Raw genomic sequence first — 24,315 nt, 5'->3', positions numbered from 1 at the left:
GGTGCAGTACTTAATGCAGCTGGTGGCCACACCAGATACTGACTGTTACTTTTGATTTTGACCCCCCCCCCCCCCCCCCCCCCCCTTGTTCACGGACACATTATTCCGTTTCTGTTAGTCACATGTCTGTGGCTAACATTTAGCGCTGTTGCACATAAATGCTAGCATGTATTATTCTGCTTGAGCAATCTGTACAGTAGAGCAATGGAGGCCTCTATGCCTTCCCTTTTCTGGATGGGGTGTTGTGGGCCAGGGTGAAGTCACACTGACTCATTGGTTAAATGATGCAATTATAGAAGTCCTCTATTCAAGTAAGTAAATATATTTTGAAGATGGCTACAAGAACATTGTGTGCAGGCTAACTCAAATGATGTGCTAATGTAATATTACCATAACAGCTAAACTGGGAATTGATCAGACTTACCAGTGATGAAATGATTGGAGCAGACCCTAGGTCATTTTTTTTCTCTCTTCTGACAGGTCTTGAGTCATAGCTCCATGGTGTTTCAGCCTTGTTAGAGCAGCCAAATACTGCACAGAAATTGACTGTGGCGATGGCTCAACTAGTTTTAGGCAATGTTGTCATGCAGCTTGGGTTAATCACTCTGTCAATAATTGATGCAGTGATCTTCCAACATATCCGCCAGGAGGTGTCGTACGTCAACTGGCAACCCTTTGTTTGTGAATCCAGATATACAGATATGAGAGCCATTTGGTTCCAGGTGAAGACTGTCTTAGTACAGAAATGCAGGGAGCTTAACTGTCACTGGGTGAGGGGTTAATATGAATGGGTGGGTTTTTACATAAAAAAAGTGTGTGTATGTATACACTCACACACACAGTTGAAGTTTACATACACCTTAGCCAAATGCATTTCATCTGCGTAAAAATTCCCTGTATTAGGTCAGTTAGGATCACCACTTTATTTTAAGAATGTGAAATGTCAGAATAATAGTAGTGATTTTATTTCAGCTTTTATTTCTTTCATCACATTCCCAGTGGGTCAGAAGTTTACATGCACTCAATTAGTATTTGGTAGCGTTGCTTTTAAATTGTTGAACTTGGGTCAAACGTTTCGGGTAGCCTTCCACAAGCTTCCCACAATAAGTTGGGTGCATTTTGGCCCATTCCTCCTGACAGAGCTGGTGTAACTGAGTCAGGTTTGTAGGCCTCCTTGCTCACACACGCTTTTTTTTAGTTCTGCCCACAAATTTTCTATAGGATTGAGCTCAGGGCTTTGGGATGGCCACTCCAATACCTTGACTTTGTTGTCCTTAAGCCATTTTTCCACATCTGCTTGGGGTCATTGTCCATTTGGAAGACCCATTTGCGACCAAGCTTTAACTTCCTGACTGATGTGTTGAGATGTAGCTTCAATATATCCACATTTTCATTCCTCATGACGCCATCTATTTTGTGAAGTGCACTAAGCCCTCCTGCAGCAAAGCACCCCCACAACATGATGCTGCCAACCCCGTGCTTCACGGTTGGGATGGTGTTCTTTGGCTTGCAAGCATCCCCCTTATTCCTCCAAACATAATGATTGTCATTATGGCCAAACAGTTCTATTTTTGTTTCATCAGACCAGAGGACATTTCTCCAAAAGTACAGTCTTTGTCCCCATGTGCAGTTGCAAACCGTAGTCTGGCTTTATTATGGCAGTTTTGGAGCAGTGGCTTTTTCCTTGCTGAGCGGCCTTTCAGCTTATGTCGATAGAGGACTCATTTTACTGTGGCTATAGATAGTTTTGTACCTGTTTCCTCCAGCATCTTCACAAGGTCCTTTGCTGTTGTTCTGGGATTGATTTGCACTTTTCGCACCAAAGTATGTTCATCTCTAGGAGACAGAACACGTCTCCTTCCTGAGCGGTATGACGGCTGCGTGGTCCCATGGTGTTTATACTTGCATACTATTGTTTGTACAGATGAACGTGGTACCTTCAGGCGTTTGGAAATTGCTCCCAAGGATGAAGCAGACTTGTGGAGGTCTACAATTTATTTTATTTTTTTCTGAAGTCTTGGCTGATTTTCTTTTGATTTTTCCAGTGATGTCAAGCAAAGAGAAACTGAGTTTGAAGGTAGGCCTTGAAATACATCCACAGGTACACCTGCAATTGACTCAAATGATGTCAATTAGCCTATCAGAAGCTTCTAAAGCCATGACATAATTTTCTGAAATTTTCCAAGCTGTTTAAAGGCACAGTCAACTTAGTCTATGTGAACTTCTGACCCACTGGAATTGTGATACAGTGAAATAATCTGTCTGTAAACAATTGTTGGAAAAATGACTTGTCATGCACAAAGTAGATGTCCTAACTGATTTGCCAAAACTATATTTTTGTGGAGTGGTTGAAAAACAAACACGTTTTAATGACTCCAGCCCTTTCAACTTCAACTGTATGTGTTACATACCACATATATTTTGTGTGTGTATATGTGCCCAGTTGGTAGTGAGGAGGGCAAACACTTGTCAGGAACAGGAGCACAGATGGTGCCCAGATCTCCATATGTCACTGCCTGGCTCCGATCCAGAGGAGAACATCCTAATACACTTCAGACACTCACTCTGGGCTTACAGCGCACACTCGCCTGGGAACTGTCATGTTAATAATGGAAAAGGGTTCGAAGAAGCCCAAGCCGCATTCTCCTATCCAGTGGTCCTTCAACTCCCAATGAAAATGCATGGAGAGCCGAGACATGGCATTTATGTCCCCTAGTCTTCTGTCTGTGGGACCCTGCTGGGACATGTGACAAGGGTTGAGGCGAGGTGGTGCAGCTGACACAGAAGCTGGAGATGTGACCAGCAATGTTACCTCTAGCCCGATACTGCCGCGCAGCTCCCCTGGGACTGCAGCGCAGGACAAAGAAATATCAGTCCACTGAGAGAAACGCGATTTAACTTAACTACACTTTCTAGAGCAGCGGTCACCAACTGGTCAATCTCCAAAACATTCCTAGTCGATTGACAAATATTTCTGCAAAAAACCTAATGATAAAGCCTTATTTTTTTTGGTGCTAGGTGCACCCAATTTCAGGTGCCCTACACGCGGGGTAGGCAAACTGTTGCCATTTTTAACCATTTCATGTGGCTGAAGGCCCAAACTCTGCCTTCCCGGCGGGCTCGGAGAGCATATCAAGTGCACTATTATGCCTTCCACTGGCCAATTGGCTGGCTCAGATTAGAGGTCGACCGAGTTTTATATTATTCGAGGACCTAAAAAAAGCCGATGCCGATTTTGTTTTTATATATATATATAATGACAATTACAACAATACTGAATGAACACTTTATTTTAACTTAATACATCAAAATCAATTTAGTCTCAAGTAAATAATGAAATGTTCATTTTGGTTTAAATAATGCAAAAACAAAGTGTTGGAGAAGAAAGTAAAAGTGCAATATTTGCCATGTAAGAAAGCTAACGTTCAAGTTCCTTGCTCAGAACATGAGAACATATGAAACCTGGTGGTTCCTTTTTAACATAAGTCTTCAATATTCCCAGGTTAGAAGTTTTAGGTTGTATTTATTATAGGACTTTTTCTCTCTATACCATTTGTGTTTCATATACCTTTTGACTATTGGATGTTCTTATAGGCACTATAGTATTGCCAGCCTAATCTCGGGAGTTGATGGGCTTGAAGTCATAAACAGCGCAATGCTTGAAGCACAGCGAAGAGCTGCTGGCAAATGCAGGAAAGTGCTGTTTGAATGAATGCTTATGAGCCTGCTACTGACTGAGCGGTGGTAGGCAGACTGCTATATCAAATCATAGACTTAATTATAATATAGTAACACAGAAATACGAGCCATACGTCATTAATATGGTCAAATCCGGAAACACTCATTTCGAAAACAAAACGTTTATTCTTTCAGTGAAATACGGAACTGTTCTGTATTTTATCTAATGGGTGGCATCCCTAAGTCTAAATATTGCTGTTACATTGCACAACCTTCAATGTTATGTCATAATGTACAATTCTGGCAAATTTAATTACGGTCTTTGTTAGGAAGAAATGGTCTTCACACAGTTCGCAACGAGCCAGGCGGCCCAAACTGTTGCATATACCCTGACTTTGCTTGCACAGAACACAAGAGAAGTGACACAATTTCCCTAGTTAAAAGAAATTCATGTTAGCAGGCAATATTAACTAAATATGCAGGTTTAAAAGTATGTACTTGTGTATTGATTTTAAGAAAGGCATTGATGTTTATGGTTAGGTACACATTTGTGCAATGACAGGGCTTTTTTTTTAGCGAATGCGCTTGTTAAATCATCACCCGTTTGGCAAAGTAGGCTGTGATTCGATGATAAATTAACATGCACCGCATCGATTATATGCAACGCAGGACAAGCTAGGTAAACTAGTAATATTAACCATGTGTAGATTTTTTTTTTTTTTTTATGAAGATGAGTTTAATGCTAGCTAGCAACCTACCTTGGCTCCGCTGCACTGGCGTAACAGGTAGTCAGCCTGCCACGCAGTCTCCTCGTGGAGTGCAATGTAATCGGTGTCCAAATATGGCGATTACCGATTGTTATGAAAACTTAAACTGGCCCTAATTAATCGGCCATTCCGATTTAATTAGCTCAGATGACCGCGTCTGCAGTAACGTAGCAGGCATAACGGAAAGCTACAGCAAAGTTGATACTGTGAGATTTCAAAACATTTAAAACCATGACTAGAGACTCAACAAATACAACAAAGCGCTTCTGTTTTTGAGTGAGTTCATGTTTAAGTTCTTACTCGGCACTGTCAACACTTTGTATTAAACACTTTTACAAGCCATAAATGCACGTTCCTACTTCCTATTTTTACTCAGAGCTACAACAAGCACTGCAGCCTTAATGAATGAGAAGGAAAGTGTATGGTTAGGCTTGAGTTGTTATTAGCGGCTTGGGTATTTTTAATATCTAGGAATATTTCACTTTCTCTGTTCATAGGAGTAACAACTTTAATTTATGCATGACGCAGAAGTAATGCGGTGCGACTCGAGTTTCGCCATCAGCTGGAAGATGGTGTCCTTTTTGTGTCAGTGGAGGAAAGGGAGAGCAGAGTGATGTTCAGTCTGCTGCTCTCTCCCACATCGGAGTCTGACCACCAGATGCAGGCACCATCAGCCCAGTAAAATAAAAAGCTAATGATTTTAATGTATGCTCACTCAGCTGTGCATCACAAGTAATACAACAGATCTATTAGCGGTGTGATCATATAGCCTACATATAAAAAATAAAACGAACAATCCATTTGCAGAGCAATTCAAGCAAAGCCAATATGCAGTGATAATGTATTGGGCCCATCGGTTACATCACAAACCTCATTGCTACAGTACTGTTTTTAATTGGTTAATGTTTCATAGGCTTATGTTTTTAAGTCATGTTAAGAGAAAAATCTGAGTGGTAGATCTTGGCTTGAATTTTGACTCGGTGATCTTGACTCAGAAAAGGTTGACCTCTGTTCAAGAGGTTTCCCTGTTAACACTATCAACATTTCCCTTTACTGTGGCAATTGTTTGAATAAACTCTATTAGCCACTTTCAATGCGACATACTGAAACAAAACTAACTATGCAAGGGATTTTGTTGTAGGCAGAACACATAGGAGTAGGATTCTATTGTGTTGACACTACTCAACCCGTACTCTACACAGACTGGTGCAGCATAACCAATCAGAGCTGCAGTATGCCTATATGCAAATAGACCATGGCCATATGTGGATCTGTGCCATTTACTTTGAACTGGACTGTGTTACAGCATGAGCGAGAGTGAGTAGATGCACTTGTTTTGAGATCAAAGCCAGAGCTTCATTTAACCACGTGTGAACATTTGTCCAAATCCTTTGCTAGTTAGTGAGTTATTAGCCCAGTTATAGATCATTTGTAGTCAGCAATAGGGGAGGGACTGCTTCCTACAAGATTACAAAACATGTACATTTCTAGACATTATGAAAATCAAGTCCGTTAAAGCTTTTTATGTCTTAAAGGGCCAGTCTTGTATTTTGAGACGGGCTTGAATAAACTAAGTAGCCAATAGGCAGAGGGTAGCGTAATAATGGTATGGGAAGTGGTTTCTTGCATCAAACACAACACCTCCTTGTCTGAAGGACAAGTGGATAAACAGGGTAATGTCAAGCCCTGTGTTTTTATTTTTTTCCCAAAAAAGTCTCATGGAATGTAGGCCTGCATTAAACACAACACATTGGCTGCTACTGTAGGCTGAATGATGGAACAGATATGGCCATGTTAAAATGTTATGGGATGCATTTTCCCCAATTGTATTTGATGGTTGGCCACTGGTAGGCCTACATTATGATCAAGTAGCCTACTTGGCCACTGTTAAAACTAACTTAAAGCAGGTGCCGCCTCAGTGACCACAGTGAATGTGTGCTGGAAGTTGCACAGAATTTTCACAATGTTCAAGTTTTGTGCTCAGCAGACCTGAAATTTGCTCAGTGCTGAAAAAAAATGAGGGAACATTGGTGACCATGTTTTAGCTCGCAGAAAGAGGCCAAGGACGGGTGCAGTGAAATGTTGTTTTACAGGTTCAGCCATAGTAGTACAGTGCCCCTGGAGCAAATTAGGGTGAAGTGCCTTGCTCAAGGGCTCATCAACAGATTGTTTTACCTTGTCGGCTCAGGTATTGGAACCAGCGACCTTTTGGCTACTGGCACAACGCTCTAACCCCTAGGCTAGCTGCCGCCCTCCGGGGATCTGGGCTACACACAGAGACGTACACAATCACTGGGTAAACTGAGCTGAACACCATAGACCCACAAACATACGCAGAGGAATAAGAGCAAAGCAATTGAGACGTGTTGCCAAGTTCCAAATCTAGGCCCTGCTGATATTAATTTTGAATGTCTTGTTTTGCTACTGTTGGAACTTGGACTGCTATAGAGCATCATTGGCCAAGGCTTTCCTATAGCCCAGATTATTACAGACAGAAATACTCTGGTTTCAGACGATCCTGCAGGTGAAGAAGCGGGATGTGGAGGTCCTGGAAGGGTATGGTTACAAGTGGTCTGCGGTTGTGAGTCCGGTTAGACGTATTGCCAAATTCTTTAAAACAAAGTTTGAGGTGGCTTATGGTAGAGAAATTAACGTTCCATTTTCTGGCAACAGCTCTGGTGGACATTCCTGCAGTTAGCATGCCAATTGCACGCTCCCTCAACTTGAGACATCTGTGGAAATGTTTGACAAAACTGCACATTTTAGTGGCCTTTTATTGTCCCCTGCACAAAGTGCACCTGTGTAATGATCATGCTGTTTAATCAGTTTCTTGATATGCCACCTGTCATGTGGATATTATCTTGGCAAAGGAGAAATGTTCACTAACAGGGACGTAAACAAATTTGTGTGCAAAATTTGAGAAATAATATTTTTATGCTTATGGAAAAATTCTGGGATCTTTTATTGAAACACTTTACATGTTGCATTTTTATATTTTTGTTAAGTGTAAAATATACAGTGAATTCGGAAAGTGCTCAGACCCCTTGACTTTATCCACATTTTGTTACTTTACAGCCTTATTCTAAAATGGATTAAATAAATATTTTTCCTCATCAATCTACACCCAATACCTCATAATGACAAAGCAAAAACAGGTTTTTAGAAATGTGTCTAAATTTAAACAGGATTGTATCGGCACAGATCTGTGGAAGGTACCAAAACATTTCTGCAGCGTTTGAAGGTCCCCAAGAACACACAAGCCTCCATTCTTAAATGGAAGAAGTTTGGAACCACTAAGACTCTTCCTAGAGCTGGCCGCCCAGCCAAACTGAGCAATTGTGGAAGGGCCTTAATCAGGGAGGTGACCAAGAACTCGATGGTCAACGACAGAGCTCCAGAGGTCCTCTGTGGAGATGGTTAACCTTCCAGAAGGACAACTATCCAATCTCTGCCTTTATGGTAATGGTCAGATGGAAAAACACTCCTTAGTAAAAAGCACATATTAGCCTGAGTTTGCCAAAAGGCACCTAAAGAAACAAGATGATCTAGTCTGATGAAACCAAGATGTAACTCTTTGGCCTGAATGCCAAGCCTCACGTCTGGATGAAACTTGGCACCATTCCTACTGTGAAGCATAGTGGTGGCAGCGTCATGCTGTGGGGTTGTTTTTCAGCTGCATGGACTGGGAGACTAGTCAGGATCGAGGGAAAGATGACTGGAGTACAGAGCCTTCATGAACACCCCAGTCTGAGGTCCTGAGTAGGTTAAGGTTCACCTTCCAACAGGACAACGATCCTAAGCACAAAGCCAGGACAATGCAGTAGTGGCTTAGGGACAAGGCTCTCTGAACGTCGTTGACTGGCCCAGCCAGAGCCCGGACTTGAACCCGATCTAACATCTCTGGAGAAACCTGAAAATAGCTGTGCATCGGATGCTCCTCATCCAACCTGAGAAGAATGGGAGAAACTCTCCAAATACAGGTGTGCCAAGCTTGTAGCGTCATACCCAAGAAGACTCGATGCTGTAATCGCTGCCAAAGGTGCTTCAACAAATTACTGAATAAATTGTCTGAATACTTATGTAAATGTGATATTTAAGTAAAAAAACTACTTTTCTAAACACCAGTTTTTGCTTTGTCATTATGGGGTATTGTTTGTAGACTGAGAAACTTAATATTAGGAAGGTGTTCTTTTAATGTTTGGTATACTCAGTGTATATACACAGAGTGTAGAAAACATGAACACCTGCTCTGGAAAATTAACACTTAGTCCGACGAACCCCCATTCCTGTTGCGTTTAGCTGATGGCATAGTCAGGATTTGGCGTAACAGCATGAGTCCATGAACCCATCCTACCTGTGGAACATTTCCGACTTGGAGAATCCATGCCCCAAAGAATTCAGGCTGTTCTGAAGGCAAAGGAGGGTCCGACACAGTACTAGATGGGTGTACCTAATGAACTGGTGTGTTTTGTATATACACTACATTACCAAAAGTATGAGGACACCTGCTTGTCGAACATCTTGTTCCAAAATCATGGGCAATAATATGGAGTTGGTCCCCCCCATTTTGCTGCTATAACAGCCTCCACTTTTCTGGGAAGGCTTTCCACCAAATGTTGGAACATTGCTGCAGGGACTTGCTTCCATTCAGACACAATGGCAGGTGGCGGGACACAATGCAGATAGCCAGGTTAGTCAATGTGCGGGAGCACTGGTTGGTTGGGCCAATTGAGGTAGTATGTACATGAATGTATAGTTAAAGTGACTCTGCATATATGATAAACAGAGAGTAGCAGCAGCGTGCAAGAGGGGTTGGGGGGGCACACAATGCAATAGTCCGGGTAGCCATTTGATTACCTAGTTTTATATATGATGACTAGAATAGTGTATACAAATGGGTAAAGCCATATGTGAACATTTTAAGGTGTTCAATGACAATGTACTATACATAGATGTAAAGCAGTCTGTAAGGTACAGGGTCTTAGCCGGCTAATAACAGTGACTCTGGTTCAGGGCAGGCTACTGGGCGGAGGCCAGCTAGTGGCAACTAGGGCTTTGGTGGAAACAATTTCGTCAGCTGGTGATTTGTCAAGCAATTAACTGTCGGTCTCACGGTAATTGATCGTTGATGAACAGACACATTTAGCATCTCATGGCTTCCACACATGTAGCCTTCAAGCCACTGATGCAGACCTTTGTAACATCTACATTTTAAAAAGTCTAAATCCATGTAATATAGCCTACACCTTCACAATAAATCCATTATATATTTTAGACGGGTCTAAAGAAGCATGATATGAAGAAAAAAATGTAGTAGATTTCAGAAGAACAGAATAGCATACTCGAAGTTGTCCTGATCTGGCAATGCCAAATGGCTGTGGGCTACACTAGTTCATTTAGCAAAGATTTGCTTAGAACTCTGTGGCATTATTTCATAGTATGAAGAATACAATTGAATAAAGCTGAATTTAAAAAAATATTTTTTTTTCTCCAAACGATTTGAGGGAGTGCATCTTGCGGCATTGAGTGGTTAACAAAGAAGTAGGTACTCCTACATGCTTAATTTAGTTATTAATGTACATTTTAATTGTTCTACAAACATTGTGCTATATGTTTTTAATACACTAAGCCTGGCTGTAGGCCATAAGCGCAAATGTTCCATTAGCAGGAAAACACTGTTTTCGAAAGTGACCACGAATCCGATTATGCACATAATGCTTTTATTATAAATATGCATTTTTATGGTAAATTGGGCTCTACACCACTTGTTGTGATACAAACCTTATCAAAACGTATAGGCCTATGGGCTAGGCTACATGAGGTGTGTGACTAAAAAAAAAAGTTGCAAAAAAAGGGCATTGTTTTTTTGCCTTATGCTGGGCACCATTCACAAGTGAATAGAAATAATAATATATGGTAGACTAATATTGTCACCCAGACAACTATTTTTTTTATTTAATCTTGTCTTTACGCATGTGTGAAATTTGATCTAAACATGGGCAGCGGGAAAGAATAAATGTAATCTATGCGCTCAAATAGCCAATGGACATTTTTTACATTTTAGTCATTTAGCGGACGCTGTTATCCAGATTGACTTACAGTAGTGAATACATTTCATGCATTTAAAAAAATAATAATTTGTACTGGCCCCCCATGGGAATCGAACCCACAACCCTGGCATTGCAATGCCAGCATGGTGTGTGCAAACACCATGCTCTACCAACTGAGCCACAGGGAAGGATGCTTTTCCTGTGGTTCATTTTCATGCTGGCCATGTAAGCTACACTCATGTTGTAAAGATAAGAAATGTGCTTAATATTAGGAAAGTTGAGAAATAAATATAGTAGGTCTAGCCTATAGAAAGTTGATAGGATCCTCTTTAATAGAGGCTATTTTTTTCCCCCTTCTCTCAGAATTGCATAGCCAATAGAAATGTTTCGCAACATGAGCTTTGGGCCTCTCATGAGGTGTTTTGATTTTAGATTTTCTATTACATTTGCATTGATGTCAGAGTGATTAGAGGAACAATAGAGTGCTGAGTACCAGGCAGTTAGCAAGTTTGGTAGGCTACTAATGACCATCAGCAGCATCAGAGATTAGAGAAGCCTAATTACCTGACTAAACAGTCACGTGGAATTTGACTGCCTTCATTTATTTTTTATTTTCTTTCACCTTTTATTTAACCAGGTTGGCCAGTTCAGAACAAGTTCTCATTTACAATTGCGACCTGGCCAAGATAAAGCGAAGCAGTGTGACAAAAACAACAGAGTTACACATAAACAAACGTACAGTCAATAACAAAAGAAAAATCTATGTACAGTGTGTGCAAATGTAAAGAGGTAGGCAATAAATGCGCCCAAGAAGTGAAAATAATTACAATTTAGCATTAACTCTGGAGCGATTGATGTGCAAGTAGAGATACTGGGGTGCAAGAGGGTAAGTAATAATATGGGGTAGTCAGGTTTGCTATTTACAGATTGGCTGTGTACAGTGATCGGTAAGCTGCTCAGACAGCTGATGCTTAAAGTTAGAGAGGGAGATGGGGTTTAAAATATATTTTTTAGCATTTCGTTCCAGTCATTGGCTGCAGAGAACTGGAAGGAAAGGCGGCCTAACTAAGTGTTGGCTTTGGGGGTGACCAGTGCAATATACCTGCTGGAGCGCATGCTGTGGGTGGGTGTTGCTATGGTGACCAATGAGCTAATGCTGGGCTTTACCTAGCAAAGACTTAGATGACCTGGCGCCAGTGGGTTTGGCGACGAATATGTAGTGAGGGCCAGCCAATGAGAGCATACAGGTCGCAGTGGTGGGTAGTATATGGGGCTTTGGTGATAAAACTGATGGCACTGTGATAAACTGCATCCAATTTGCTGAGTGTAGTGTTGGGGGCTATTTTGTAAATTACATCGCTGAAGTCAAGGATCGGTGGATAGTCAGTTTTACAAGGGTATGTTTGGCAGCATGAGTGAAGGAGGCTTTGTTGCGAAATAGGAAGCCGACTCTAGATTTAATTTAGGATTGGAGATGCTTAATGTGAGTCTGGAAGGAGAGTTTACAGTCTAACCAGACACCCAGGTATTTGAGCTGAGGGGGCCCGCATTAGTGGCTCGACATTGTTTTCCTCGACGCGGGTGAAGGAGGTGTTCAGCTTATCCGAAATCGAGGCATCAGTGTCTGCGATGTGGCTGGCTTTCCCTTTTATAATCCGTGACTATCTGGAGTCCCTGCCACATACACATCAGTGTCTGAGCCGTTGAATTGCGACTCCTCTTTCTCCCTGTACTGTCGTTTTGCCTCTGATTGCCTTACTGATATCATAGCTGGTCTGTCCATGCATGTTCCCAGTCACCTTGCCATGGTTAAATGTGGTGTTTCGCGCTTTTGTTTTTGGTTTGGATGAATTCTAATCGTCACAGTAGGAACAACATTGTCTTTGCACTTCCTGATGAACGCAGTCATCGAGTCAGTGTATACCGCTACTATTCTCTGAGGTGACCCGGAACTTTTCCCAGTCCGCGTGATTGTTTTAATCTTGAAGCATAGAATCTGATTGGTCAGACCAGCGTTGAACAGGCATTAATTGAATTGTGCCCAGCACCACCCCTCAACCCAGATGTGAAAAAGGATTGCTTTAGTTTGCAGCCCTTGTACTCTGTCTAATACAAGATTTCATGTACCGGTAATGCTTTGAGAAGAAAGGCAGTCAGATTGTGTAGCCTAATTGCTGTGTTTTCTCTCTGGAAAAAGGGAAAAAATAATGCACTGTCAGCCAGGCTTTGAACCCTCTCAAGGCTTTTTTGTGCTTCAGTGATGAGCTTCAAACCTTGCCCTTGTCTCTGAGAAAATGGTTCCCTGCCATTGTCTCCGTTCTCTCCAATCATCGCTTTAATGAATTAATATTGAACAAAGCCGCTTCCCTTTTTTTTTCTTCCCACACTATGGTCTCTTGCTCTCTCCCCCTGTTCCCCGCATGCTTACTGTAGTGCTGCTGACAGTGCACAGGGAGGTGTGAGGGAGGTAGGGGGTGCCTTTTAATGCATCTGTTCTCAGTGACTCTCACTGACTCAAGGTTCACTCATCTCACACACACATTCATTCTCTCTCCCTCTCTCTATCTCTCCCGATCTCTTTCTAGCTGTCTCATGCTCATTCTCTCCGTCACTCAGTAACATAACCACTGACACAGGAAGGCATACTAGAGGGGCGCCATCCACCAGTCCTGTCTCATTCATCCTCACTCTCCTCTTGTCTCTCTCTCCTTCTTGGAATCTGGCTGTGCTGTTCCTGCTCTGCTCTACCTCCATCCCATCCCTACGTCAGGAGGATCAGATCGCTGCCTGAGCAGTAGCCAGCACCACTGAGTAGAGGTAGGTGTTAGACTACAGCATCATGGCTGGGGCTGAGGCGCCGCTCTCCTGCATCTCTCTTTCCTGCATCTCTTTCTCTTATCTCATTCCCTCAGTGTGTGTGCTTGTAGCACAGAGCAGATGACATACAATTCGTCAGTAATTAGCTTCGTATGGATCTAGTCTTTGGTTTGTTGCTCTTGCTTCACTGAGAGGCGTCTGTGCATACCATATGACACTGGGTGTATTTCTGCTCTGTCTCCCCACTCTCTCTCTCGGTCTGTGTCATGTTTTATGCATGACCTGTCCTCTTAAATTAATCCCGAGGACTGGCCATGCTGTGGGATTTATAGAGAACCACCTTAAAATAGCTTTGCTGTGAGGGTACACGCACGACACAAATGCACACAGTCTGTACTGAGTGAGTTTTGAGCCGGAACCCTTACCTGCTCCTGTCAATGCTGCAGTGCCCATCTGTTGCAGACAATGTCGTCTTTATGCAACACACCCCAGCAAGACATGTAAATAACCTGTTTTTCTAATGTTGTGATGTTTATAGTCCAACGGTTGTGACAGTTGGCTGTGTCAGGCTGGTTGGCTGTGGGTTATTCCATCACCTTGCTGTTCTCATGCAGTGGAGCTGAGGCTTCCTCTGGGCTCTTGTCCAAGGCTGGGGTGAGCAGCGCAGGAGAGGCTGGCTGCAGGGGTTTGGTGCAGTAAGTTGTTGCATGTAGCCAGCAGCAGCAGAGAAAGGAGAACAAGGCAGATCTCTGTTTTGATACTGAATATCCTTAGGTGAGTTTTTATACCAGCCTTGCAGAAAGTGGTTGTCAGTTATACAGTTAGTATGACAACAATGTTATGACAATTTCGTTAATGTTTTGTGCGCTGTTATAAATCTATTGAGATGGCAGACTATGTGAAGCATTTAGCTAACATTAACACTGTAAAGCTGTGACGTTCGGTCAGCCTTGACGAGGCCTTCTATAGGACATTGGAGAGGAGCACTGGGTGTAATCGGAAGTAGATGTGTTATCTGATCTTTAGTCTTCAGAGACCGATGTACTGTAACTGTACAGCAGCAGCAGACTGCTGAGGGATGACCAGACTGATGCACAGTACAGTACTCCCACAGAGGAGAACTTCCTGGATGCTCATGAGGGAGACTTCCCTAAACAGAGCTCTGTAATAATCCTCTAGTTGAGAGGTAGTGGCCTGTCTCATGTCATTAGTGCTGTTCATGGGCCACACGCATTCATGCATTCATGCATACATACATACATACATACATGCATACATACATACGTATTGTCACACATCTGGCCAGCAGGTGTGTTTTCTTCCTCAGCCCTCTGTGGCTGTGATGCATAGTAGTCTTAACAGCAACCCACTGTGGGAGGGGTTTGTATGTCCCTCTTAGGCGTAACGTGTACTCTGTAGTGAGTCTGTTCAGCAGAGCTGTATACCTTGACAGTTATACAGCAAACTTAATGCAACTCAATGACCCTTTTGCTCTGTCAGTGCTACGTACTGCCTTCTGTGCGTCTTAACCAGTACATCTTAACAAGACCGCTCTGTATTACCTCATATTGGTCACCTAAATTCTAGTTGATTTGGCGAGTGGTATTTTACTCACTATGACCTGCACTTGACACTTCTCCATCCTCACTGAGGATTCCACTAGCTAGCCTCAGCTCTGTTCCAGCTCTGTTGGATTAGTGTGATGTGATTACTGTGTTCTTTCAGAGGGCGACAGACAGCCTCACACTGGTTTGGCTCTGTGACGATATTGTTTGTTGTTTCCCAGGAAACGGAGACCACACGGCTTCCTCCTGGTGTTCTGAGGATATAGCTAGGCTGTGTTATGCCTGCTATGAATTTTCACTGACTAAAAAGTGCCTATTGAGTACATTGCTTGGTCCAGTTTCCACAGAATGTGCCTTCCAGTGCTAGATTCACTGTAGGGTTTGGTCCCTGTGAGTGGCCTAGAGTGCCCTTACTGCTTTTGTCATAATGCTGAGCCAGTTAGTGCCTCACACTCCATGCTGTGTGGCAGGACTCTGTCTTCATAGGTTTTAAAATCACCCCGATGGCAGTGTGCCAAGCACTAAAATATACCAGTACAGTGGAAGCAGGAGGATGTAGTGGCTAATAAAAGGCTTAATTGATTCCCAGTGATAAAGTGCTTAGTGTAGAAGTAGCTGCTGGATGGGCTCAGCTCCACTCAACATTTTTGGCACCTTGTTCTGACTGGACTGGGTCCTGACTGAAACAAGTAGTGCAAGGTAAGGCCAAAATAACCTTGAGCAATGGTAAATACTTTATCTCAGGTCAGATGCATTACTAACACACTTTTCTGAATTGAATTGTCAGACTAGACTCTTAGTGAGAGTGTAGGAGCTCTGCAGGCCAATTGCCATATGAATGACCTCCCTGGTATAGTCATTCTGATGTTTTCTGGGGTGGCGAAGTAATCTCAACCTCCCATTCAGACACTGACGAAGCTGATCAGAATTGGAAGTGTTCACACCTCACTAGCTGTATATCGCACTGCAGCAGACCCTGGCCCAGCCCTGCACACAGCAGTCATCTCTCCACACTTCCACAAGTCACAGAAATTACATTCATTCTCAGAATTTCCCACCCAGCTTCTTCACATGTGATATTGACTAACTTGTCTGTTCCAATGCAGAAAGTGCAATGTTTGACTTGGGATCCAATAGTAGGTACTTTTTGACTAGTAGCCTATATGAATAAATTCTCACAGCCTAAGTGATATGTGAATTAGACTTGACTACAGTGTATATAAAAGCCATGTGAATTCTGACGTGTGTACAAGTATACTTTGAACACCGTGGTACTTCTCTGTACAGCGTGTGCTGGTCCTGCCTGGTGAAGTACGGCTGCTAGGCAATATTTTGTGTGACGCTGAATGATGCTCTAGCGTGGTGTAGACACGTCACTTATGTGACAATGGTGTTTTATAAGGTGGCTTCAGATTGATTAGAACAACTCAGTGTGGGCTGTGGAGTCTTCGTCTCTACTGCATGTGTGCTCTCTGGGTCTGTTCTAGGATCAGGTCCCCCCCTTGTCCATGTATTCATTGATCTAAAAGACAAAACTGTTCCTAAATCAGCCCTCCTACTCTGAGATGCTTGAAACATATGTCCCCTACTGTCAGTGTTCTCTGTGCTGGCCCTGGGTAGTGTAGTGCAGGGCTCTGTATCAATAGCGGGTTGAGGTTCTCTCAATACCCCTGAGGGATAAATGCGATATGTACAGAGTAGATGCCTGGTTCGTATCACTACCGTATGCGTTTGCCCGTGTTGCCACGCATCCCTCAACTCGGACTAATGGATGTTATTTAGCTGCAGGGCCTCCAGTTAGCTCCAACACAGTGATACACAAAAGCTACAGCATGTCACTCCTGCTGCGGCAATCTGAGATCTATACAGTAACCTCCAAATAGACACTGGCGGAGTCTGAAATTTGGCTTGCCTACTACTTATTTAAACTGCATACTGTGTACTAATCGTACTATTTAGCGCATACTGTTTAGTATAAAGTATGCCATGGCCTAAATATACTACTTTTGGCGCATTCAAGACCACTGGGAATTCAGTAACTAAATGAGCTCCGACTGGGAAAAATCGTGACATTGGTGATCTTCAGGTTGGAGCTCTAGGATGATGCCCGAGTTTCTTACTTGCAATTCCGAGGTGGATGACCGTTCACTTTTTTTTTTTTTCAGTTGGAAACACGTTTTTTTCCGAGTTGTTTTCAGGATCAGTTGAGGCTTCATATGAATCGGGAAGGATCACCAATGCCCCACCCAGTGAACTTTGTGTTGTTTTGGGCTAACATTAGCTAAGTAGATGGCATTTAGAACAACTTATTTAGAGTAAACTTGAGTGTATCGTAGGCCTACGCATGTATAAATTGAACAGTCACCTGAAGCTTGAGAGGAATGGGAGATGCAGTAGTGGAATGCAGTGATGAGGCAGAGGGCTCGTAATGAGGACAACTGGCTACTACTCTGAACTGTATGTGGTGAGCTTTCTGGTGCCTAGAGCTCCTGAGGCATCACCCAAGTGGGTGCCATACATTGAAATTCTTTGCCAAATTTTTACGGTGTTTAGTGCCTTGTTGCAAACAGGATGCATGGTTTGACAATTTTTATTATGTACAAACTTCCTTTTCACTCTGTCAATTAGGTTAGTATTGTGGAGTAACTAAAATGTTGTTGATCCATCCTCAGGAGAAAACTATCACAGCCATTTAACTGTAACTGTTTTAATGTCACCATTGGCCTCACAGTGAAATCCCTGAGTGGTTTCCTTCCTCTCCAGCAACTGAGTTAGGAAGGACGCCTGTATATTTGTAGTAACTGGGTGTATTGATACACCATTCAAAGTGTAATTAATAGAGGTCGACCGATTTATAATTTTTAAACGCCGATACCGATTATTGGAGGACCCAAAAAAGACGATACCGATTAATCGGCAGATTTTTATTTGGTTTGTAATAATGACAATTACAACAATACTGAATGAACACTTATTTTAACTTAATACACTGCTCAAAAAAATAAAGGGAACACTAAAATAACACATCCTAGATCTGAATGAATGAAATCTTATTAAATACTTTTTTCTTTACATAGTTGAATGTGCTGACGACAAAATCACACAAAAATAATCAATGGAAATCAAATTTATCAACCCATGGAGGTCTGGATTTGGAGTCACACTCAAAATTAAAGTGGAAAACCACACTACAGGCTGATCCAACTTTGATGTAATGTCCTTAAAACAAGTCAAAATGAGGCTCAGTGTGTGTGGCCTCCACGTGCCTGTATGACCTCCCTACAATGCCTGGGCATGCTCCTAATGAGGTGGCGGATGGTCTCCTGAGGGATCTCCTCCCAGACCTGGACTAAAGCATCCGCCAACTCCTGGACAGTCTGTGGTGCAACGTGGCGTTGGTGGATGGAGCGAGACATGATGTCCCAGATGTGCTCAATTGGATTCAGGTCTGGGGAACGGGCGGGCCAGCCCATAGCATCAATGCCTTCCTCTTGCAGGAACTGCTGACACACTCCAGCCACATGAGGTCTAGCATTGTCTTGCATTAGGAGGAACCCAGGGCCAACCGCACCAGCATATGGTCTCACAAGGGGTCTGAGGATCTCATCTCGGTACCTAATGGCAGTCAGGCTACCTCTGGTGAGCACATGGAGGGCTGTGCGGCCCCCCCAAAGAAATGCCACCCCACACCATGACTGACCCACCGCCAAACCGGTCATGCTGGAAGATGTTGCAGGCAGCAGAACATTCTCCACGGTGTCTCCAGACTCTGTCACGTCTGTCACATGTGCTCAGTGTGAACCTGCTTTTATCTGTGAAGAGCACAGGGCGCCAGTGGCGAATTTGCCAATCTTGGTGTTCTCTGGCAAATGCCAAACGTCCTGCACGGTGTTGGGCTGTAAGCACAACCCCCACCTGTGGACGTCGGGCCCTCATACCACCCTCATGGAGTCTGTTTCTGACCGTTTGAGCAGACACATGCACATTTGTGGCCTGCTGGAGGTCATTTTGCAGGGCTCTGGCAGTGCTCCTCCGGCTCCTCCTTGCACAAAGGCGGAGGTAGCGGTCCTGCTGCTGGGTTGTTGCCCTCCTACGACCTCCTCCACGTCTCCTGATGTACTGGCCTGTCTCCTGGTAGCGCCTCCATGCTCTGGACACTACGCTGACAGACACAGCAAACCTTCTTGCCACAGAACGCATTGATGTGCCATCCTGGATGAGCTGCACTACCTGAGCCACTTGTGTGGGTTGTAGACTCCGACTCATGCTACCACTAGAGTGAAAGCACCGCCAGCATTCAAAAGTGACCAAAACATCAGCCAGGAAGCATAGGAACTGAGAAGTGGTCTGTGGTCACCACCTGCAGAACCACTCCTTTATTGGGGGTGTCTTGCTAATTGTCCATCATTTCCACCTGTTGTCTATTCCATTTGCACAACAGCATGTGAAATTTATTGTCAATCAGTGTTGCTTCCTAAGTGGACAGTTTGATTTCACAGAAGTGTGATTGACTTGTAGTTACATTGTTGTTTAAGTGTTCCCTTTATTTTTTTGTGCAGTGTATAATACATCAATTAAATCAATTTAGCCTCAAATACGTAGTGAAACATGTTCAATTTAGTTTAAATAATGCAAAAACAAAGTGTTGGAGAAGAAAGTAAAAGTGCAATATGTGCCATGTAAGAAAGCTAACGTTTAAGTGCCTTGCTCAGAACATGAGAACATATGAAAGCTGGTGGTTCCTTTTAACATGAGTCTTCAATATTCCCAGGTAAGAAGTTTTAGGTTGTAGTTATTATAGGAATTATAGGACTATTTCTCTCTATACCATTTGTATTTCATATACCTTTGACTATTGGATGTTCTTATAGGCACTTTAGTATTGCCAGTGTAACAGTATAGCTTCCGTCCCTCTCCTCGCTCCTACCTGGGCTCAAACCAGGAACACATCGACAACAGCCACCCACGAAGCAGCGTTACCCATGCAGAGTAAAGGGAACAACTACTCCCAAGTCTCAGAGCGAGTGAAGTTTGAAACGCTATTAGCGCGCACCCCGCTAACTAGCTAGCCATTTCACATCGGTTACACCAGCCTAATCTTGGGAGTTGATAGGCTTGAACTCATAAACAGCGCAATGCTTGAAGCATTGCAAAGAGCTGCTGGCAAAATGCACGAAAGTGCTGTTTGAATGAATGCTTACGAGCCTGCTGGTGCCTACCACCGCTCAGTCAGACTGCTCTATCAAATCATAGACTTAATTATAATATAATAAACACACAGAAATACGAGCCTTAGGTCATTCATATGGTCGAATCCGGAAACTATCATCTCGAAAACAAAATGTTTTTCAGTGAAATACGGAACCGTTCCGTATTTTATCTAACGGGTGGCATCCCTAAGTCTAAATTTTCCTGTTACATTGCACAACCTTCAATGTTATATCATAATTACGTAAAATTCTGGCAAATTAGTTCGCAACGAGCCAGGCGGCCCAAACTGTTGCATATACCCTGACTCTGTGTGCAATGAACGCAGGAGAAGTGACACAATTTCACCTGGTTAATATTGCCTACTAACCTGGATTTCTTTTAGCTAAATATGCAGGTTTAAAAATATATACTTCAGTGTATTGATTTTAAGAAAGGCATTGATGTTTATGGTTATGTGCATCGATTGTTTTTTTCGCAAATGCGCTTTTTGTTAAATCATCCCCCATTTGGCGAAGTTGGCTGTCTTTGTTAGGAAGAAATAGTCTTCACACTGCATATACCCTGACTCTGTTGCAAGAGATGACACATTTTTCCTAGTTAAAAGAAATTCATGTTAGCAGGCAATATTAACTAAATATGCAGGTTTAAAAATATATACTTGTGTATTGATTTTAAGAAAGACATTGATGTTTATGGTTAGGTACACGTTGGAGCCATGACAGTCCTTTTTCGCGAATGCGCACCGCATCGATTATATGCAACGCTGGACATGCTAGATAAACTAGTAATATCATCAACCATGTGTAGCTAACTAGTGTTTATGATTGTTTTTTACAAGATAAGTTTAATGCTAGCTAGCAACTTACCTTGGCTTCTTACTGCATTCGCGTAACAGGCAGGCTCCTCGTGGAGTGCAATGTAAAGCAGGTGGTTAGAGCGTTGGACTAGTTAACCGTAAGGTTGCAAGATTGAATCCCTGAGCTGACAAGGTAAAAATCTGTCGTTCTGCCCCTGAACAAGGCAGTTAACCCACCGTTCCTAGGCCGTCATTGAAAATAAGAATGTGTTCTTAACTGACTTGCCTAGTTAAATAAAGGTGTAAAAAAAATAAAAAAAACGGGAAAAAATAATTATCGGCAAATCGGTGTCCAAAAAAAACGATTGTTATGAAAACTTGAAATCGGCCCTAATTAATCGGCCATTCCGATTTAATCGGTCGACCTCTAGTAATTAATAACTTCACCATGCTCAAATGGATATTCAATGCTGTTTTTTCAATGTTGGCATATTTACCCCTTTGCGAGGCATTGGAATACCCCTCTGGTCTGGATTCTGTGTTTAAGTGCACTGTTTGACTGAGGGAACTTACAATTATCTGTATGTGTGGGGTACAGAGATGAGGTAGTCATTCAAAAATCATGTTAACCACTATTGCACACAGTGAGTCCGTGCAATTTATTATGTGACTTGTTAAGCAAATGTTTACTCTTGAACTTATTTAGGCTTTCCATAACAGAGGTTGAATACTTATTGACTTGTTATTTCAGCTTTCCATTTTTAATTAATTTGTAAACATTTCTAAAAACATAATTTCACTTTGACATTCTGGGGTATGTAGGCCAGTGACACAAAATCTCTATTTAATCAACTTTAAATTCAGGCTATATCACAGCAAAATCTGGAAAAAGTCAAGGGGTTTGAATACTTTCAGAAGGCACTGTAGCTAGCTAAAGGCACGACACGCAGATCTGTTTTCAAAGATGTAACGTTATGAAGTAGTCAATTTTAAGGAGAACAAAAACGACTTACATTTGAACACCGCCGCCGAAGCTTTGCTTTTCGCCGTCTTCCAAATTGTTTACTTGATCTAGCTATCAAAACTCGCAGCCCCCCTCTTCTAATGCGTTGTGGCTGTGAAATTCCTGAAAAGTGTGCATGAAATTCTACCTGATGAAAAGCCGAAATTAGTTTAACATCCTGGCATTTAACTCACACGATTTTCAAAAAATTCATACTAATAAAACGTTCTTTTTTTGCATACTGAGAATGTGTCATGCGCAATTGTGTTGTTTCCTGCTATTTGTTGATTTCGGTAGCGCATCTTATCTAATTGATCAGCTGTTGTCATAGCTGAAATGACTACTGTATGACATCTGGTCATTTAAACTATTCTCGATTTTTGACATGCATGCATGCATGCATGCATACATACTATTAAGCGCCTTACATTTTATGACGCAAGTATGGGAATTTGGACACGGCCACTGTCCCAGTATACAGGAAAGGCTGTCAGACATTGACAGCCCGAAGTGTGAAGGAAAATTCCACAATGGAGGGCTCACAGATCTACTGTAGGAAGATGTTTGTCTGCTCTGCTGCAGTGTGAGCTGTGCAGTGTGAGCTGTGCATAGGGCTACAACACCAGAGCTGGCAGAAAACGGAGAGGGGAGGGAGAAATGAGAGAGAACACTTCAAGACTGAGTAGGGAGGGAGGAATACAGTTAAAGGAAAGAAAGCGTATGAGAGAGTGAGATATAAACAAAGGGAGGCTGGTGGAGAAGGGCAGGGGCGGGGCAGAGTGACTTTATTGCTGAGTAAAGCTATAGCTTACTGCTCTGCAGCTGATCTCTGACCAATCATGGCAGAGCTGCATGACAACTCACCAATGGGCTGGGCCTGCCTGTTTGTTCTGTTACGTGGAGGACAGCGTGTGTGTTTGTGATTTGTGACCCACCCCACCTTGGCTCTGTTCTGTGCTGTCTCATGGATTTGGGGACTGCCAGCCAGGTCCAGTAAGGGGGGAGAGATAGAGGACACATTGAAACTGTAGCTCAGTGGCACTGGCAGCCTCAGGCTGGGGACTCACTCTCAGCAGGACATGTGGAACACACCCTGACAGCACAGAGGATGTTCTCACTGATGTTCACACACAGATACTGTCTTTATACAGTACAGAAATATGCAGTGGCTTACTTTCTGTAGACAGATGCAACTCACTATCACGCAAGAGCCTACTTTTTGTGTCCTTTGTAAAACTGACACTCACCAATTAACTTTGGTTAGTAAGTCATTCACATATCTGAGAACAGTGCTGCATTCACATTGGTCAGACAGATGTTCCATTCACATTGATGCACCTCAACTCTTTGTCCAACATGGGGTACATTTTAAGTTTGACGTCTAGTCCTGTCACACTTCCCTATACTGTTTCACTGTAACACACAGACCAGTGGTCTATTCTCGTATTGTGAAACAGACTTGCACAACACTACAGCCCAGAAATAGACTGGGAAACAAGCACTTGCCTGACCCCACACATTGATTGTCTGTGACACAGGTTACAGCCAGGCCTCAGGCATGTCGCCACAAACACGATGATGTTAACCCCCAAGGAAGAATTCCATTTCCTCTCCTCTCATCATGGACCATGACACACACACTGTGCTGCTAGGGATACCTGCTTGGTTTTTAGTCGGCAACATGCACTTGCAGCGTGCATCAAAGCGCTCTTTGTATAGTAGTGCATGTTCTTTTTATACAGCAGGCTGAAAGATGAACCTGTTCACTTCCTACGCTAAATGGATTGTGTTGGACGTAGTGAGTCAGAGGGGTGTCTTATAAAAAGAGCAGTGGGAGCCTGTCCTGCGGTGGTGGTGCGTATGTGGAAAGTGACCCTGCGATGGCATCTGTTAGCTTGTGAGTCAGATGTGTGGACATGTATCAAATCAGACAGATGGAGCCCAACAGTGTTTTTGTGTGCACTTGAGGATTTTGTTAAGGTATGTTTCTGGAACATGGCTACCTGTGCTGTACCGTCCCACAGCTGATCCAGGAACAACTTCCCCTCTCTGAGCTGCCTGCCTGCCATGTAGAGACCATTTGAATCAGATGGTCTGTGTCAGAGGCAGATTGGCAGTGCACTCAGGAATAGCCCGTGCATACTGAAAAAAAAATAAACTGAACATGAAACAATTTCAAAGATTTTACTGGGTTACAGTTCTTATAAGGAAATCAGTCAATTTAAATAAATTCATTAGGCCCTAATCTATGGATTTCACATGACTGGGAATACAGATATGCATCTGTTGGTCAGATGGCCTTAAAAAAAGGTAGGGGTGTGGATCAGAAAACCAGTCAGTATCTGGTGTGACAACCATTTGCCTCATGCGGCGCAACGTCTCCTTCGCATAGAGTTGATCAGGCTGTTGATTGGGGGCTGTTTAATGT

The 24,315-nt window shown here is 42.9% G+C and overlaps 1 protein-coding gene across 3 annotated transcripts in view; it reads left to right on the top strand.

Annotated features, from left to right (window-relative positions):
• kcnab2a (potassium voltage-gated channel subfamily A regulatory beta subunit 2a) overlaps positions 1 to 24,315 on the top strand; it is a 134,755-nt gene that overhangs the window by 2,816 nt on the left and 107,624 nt on the right. For 2 of the 3 annotated variants that reach the window (XM_029775182.1, XM_029775180.1), the window contains exon 2: positions 13,266 to 13,312. The exons of the other annotated variant lie outside the window; for it this stretch is intronic. The gene's annotated coding sequence lies outside the window, so the exon portion shown is untranslated. The remainder of the gene's footprint in view (positions 1 to 13,265; positions 13,313 to 24,315) is intronic. 3 annotated transcript variants of the gene reach the window in all.

The sequence above is a fragment of the Salmo trutta genome, chromosome 14 (assembly GCF_901001165.1).
Source record: "Salmo trutta chromosome 14, fSalTru1.1, whole genome shotgun sequence".
In the NCBI taxonomy this organism is placed as follows: Eukaryota; Metazoa; Chordata; class Actinopteri; order Salmoniformes; family Salmonidae; genus Salmo; species Salmo trutta.
This window is presented reverse-complemented; position numbering and strand designations above follow the sequence as displayed.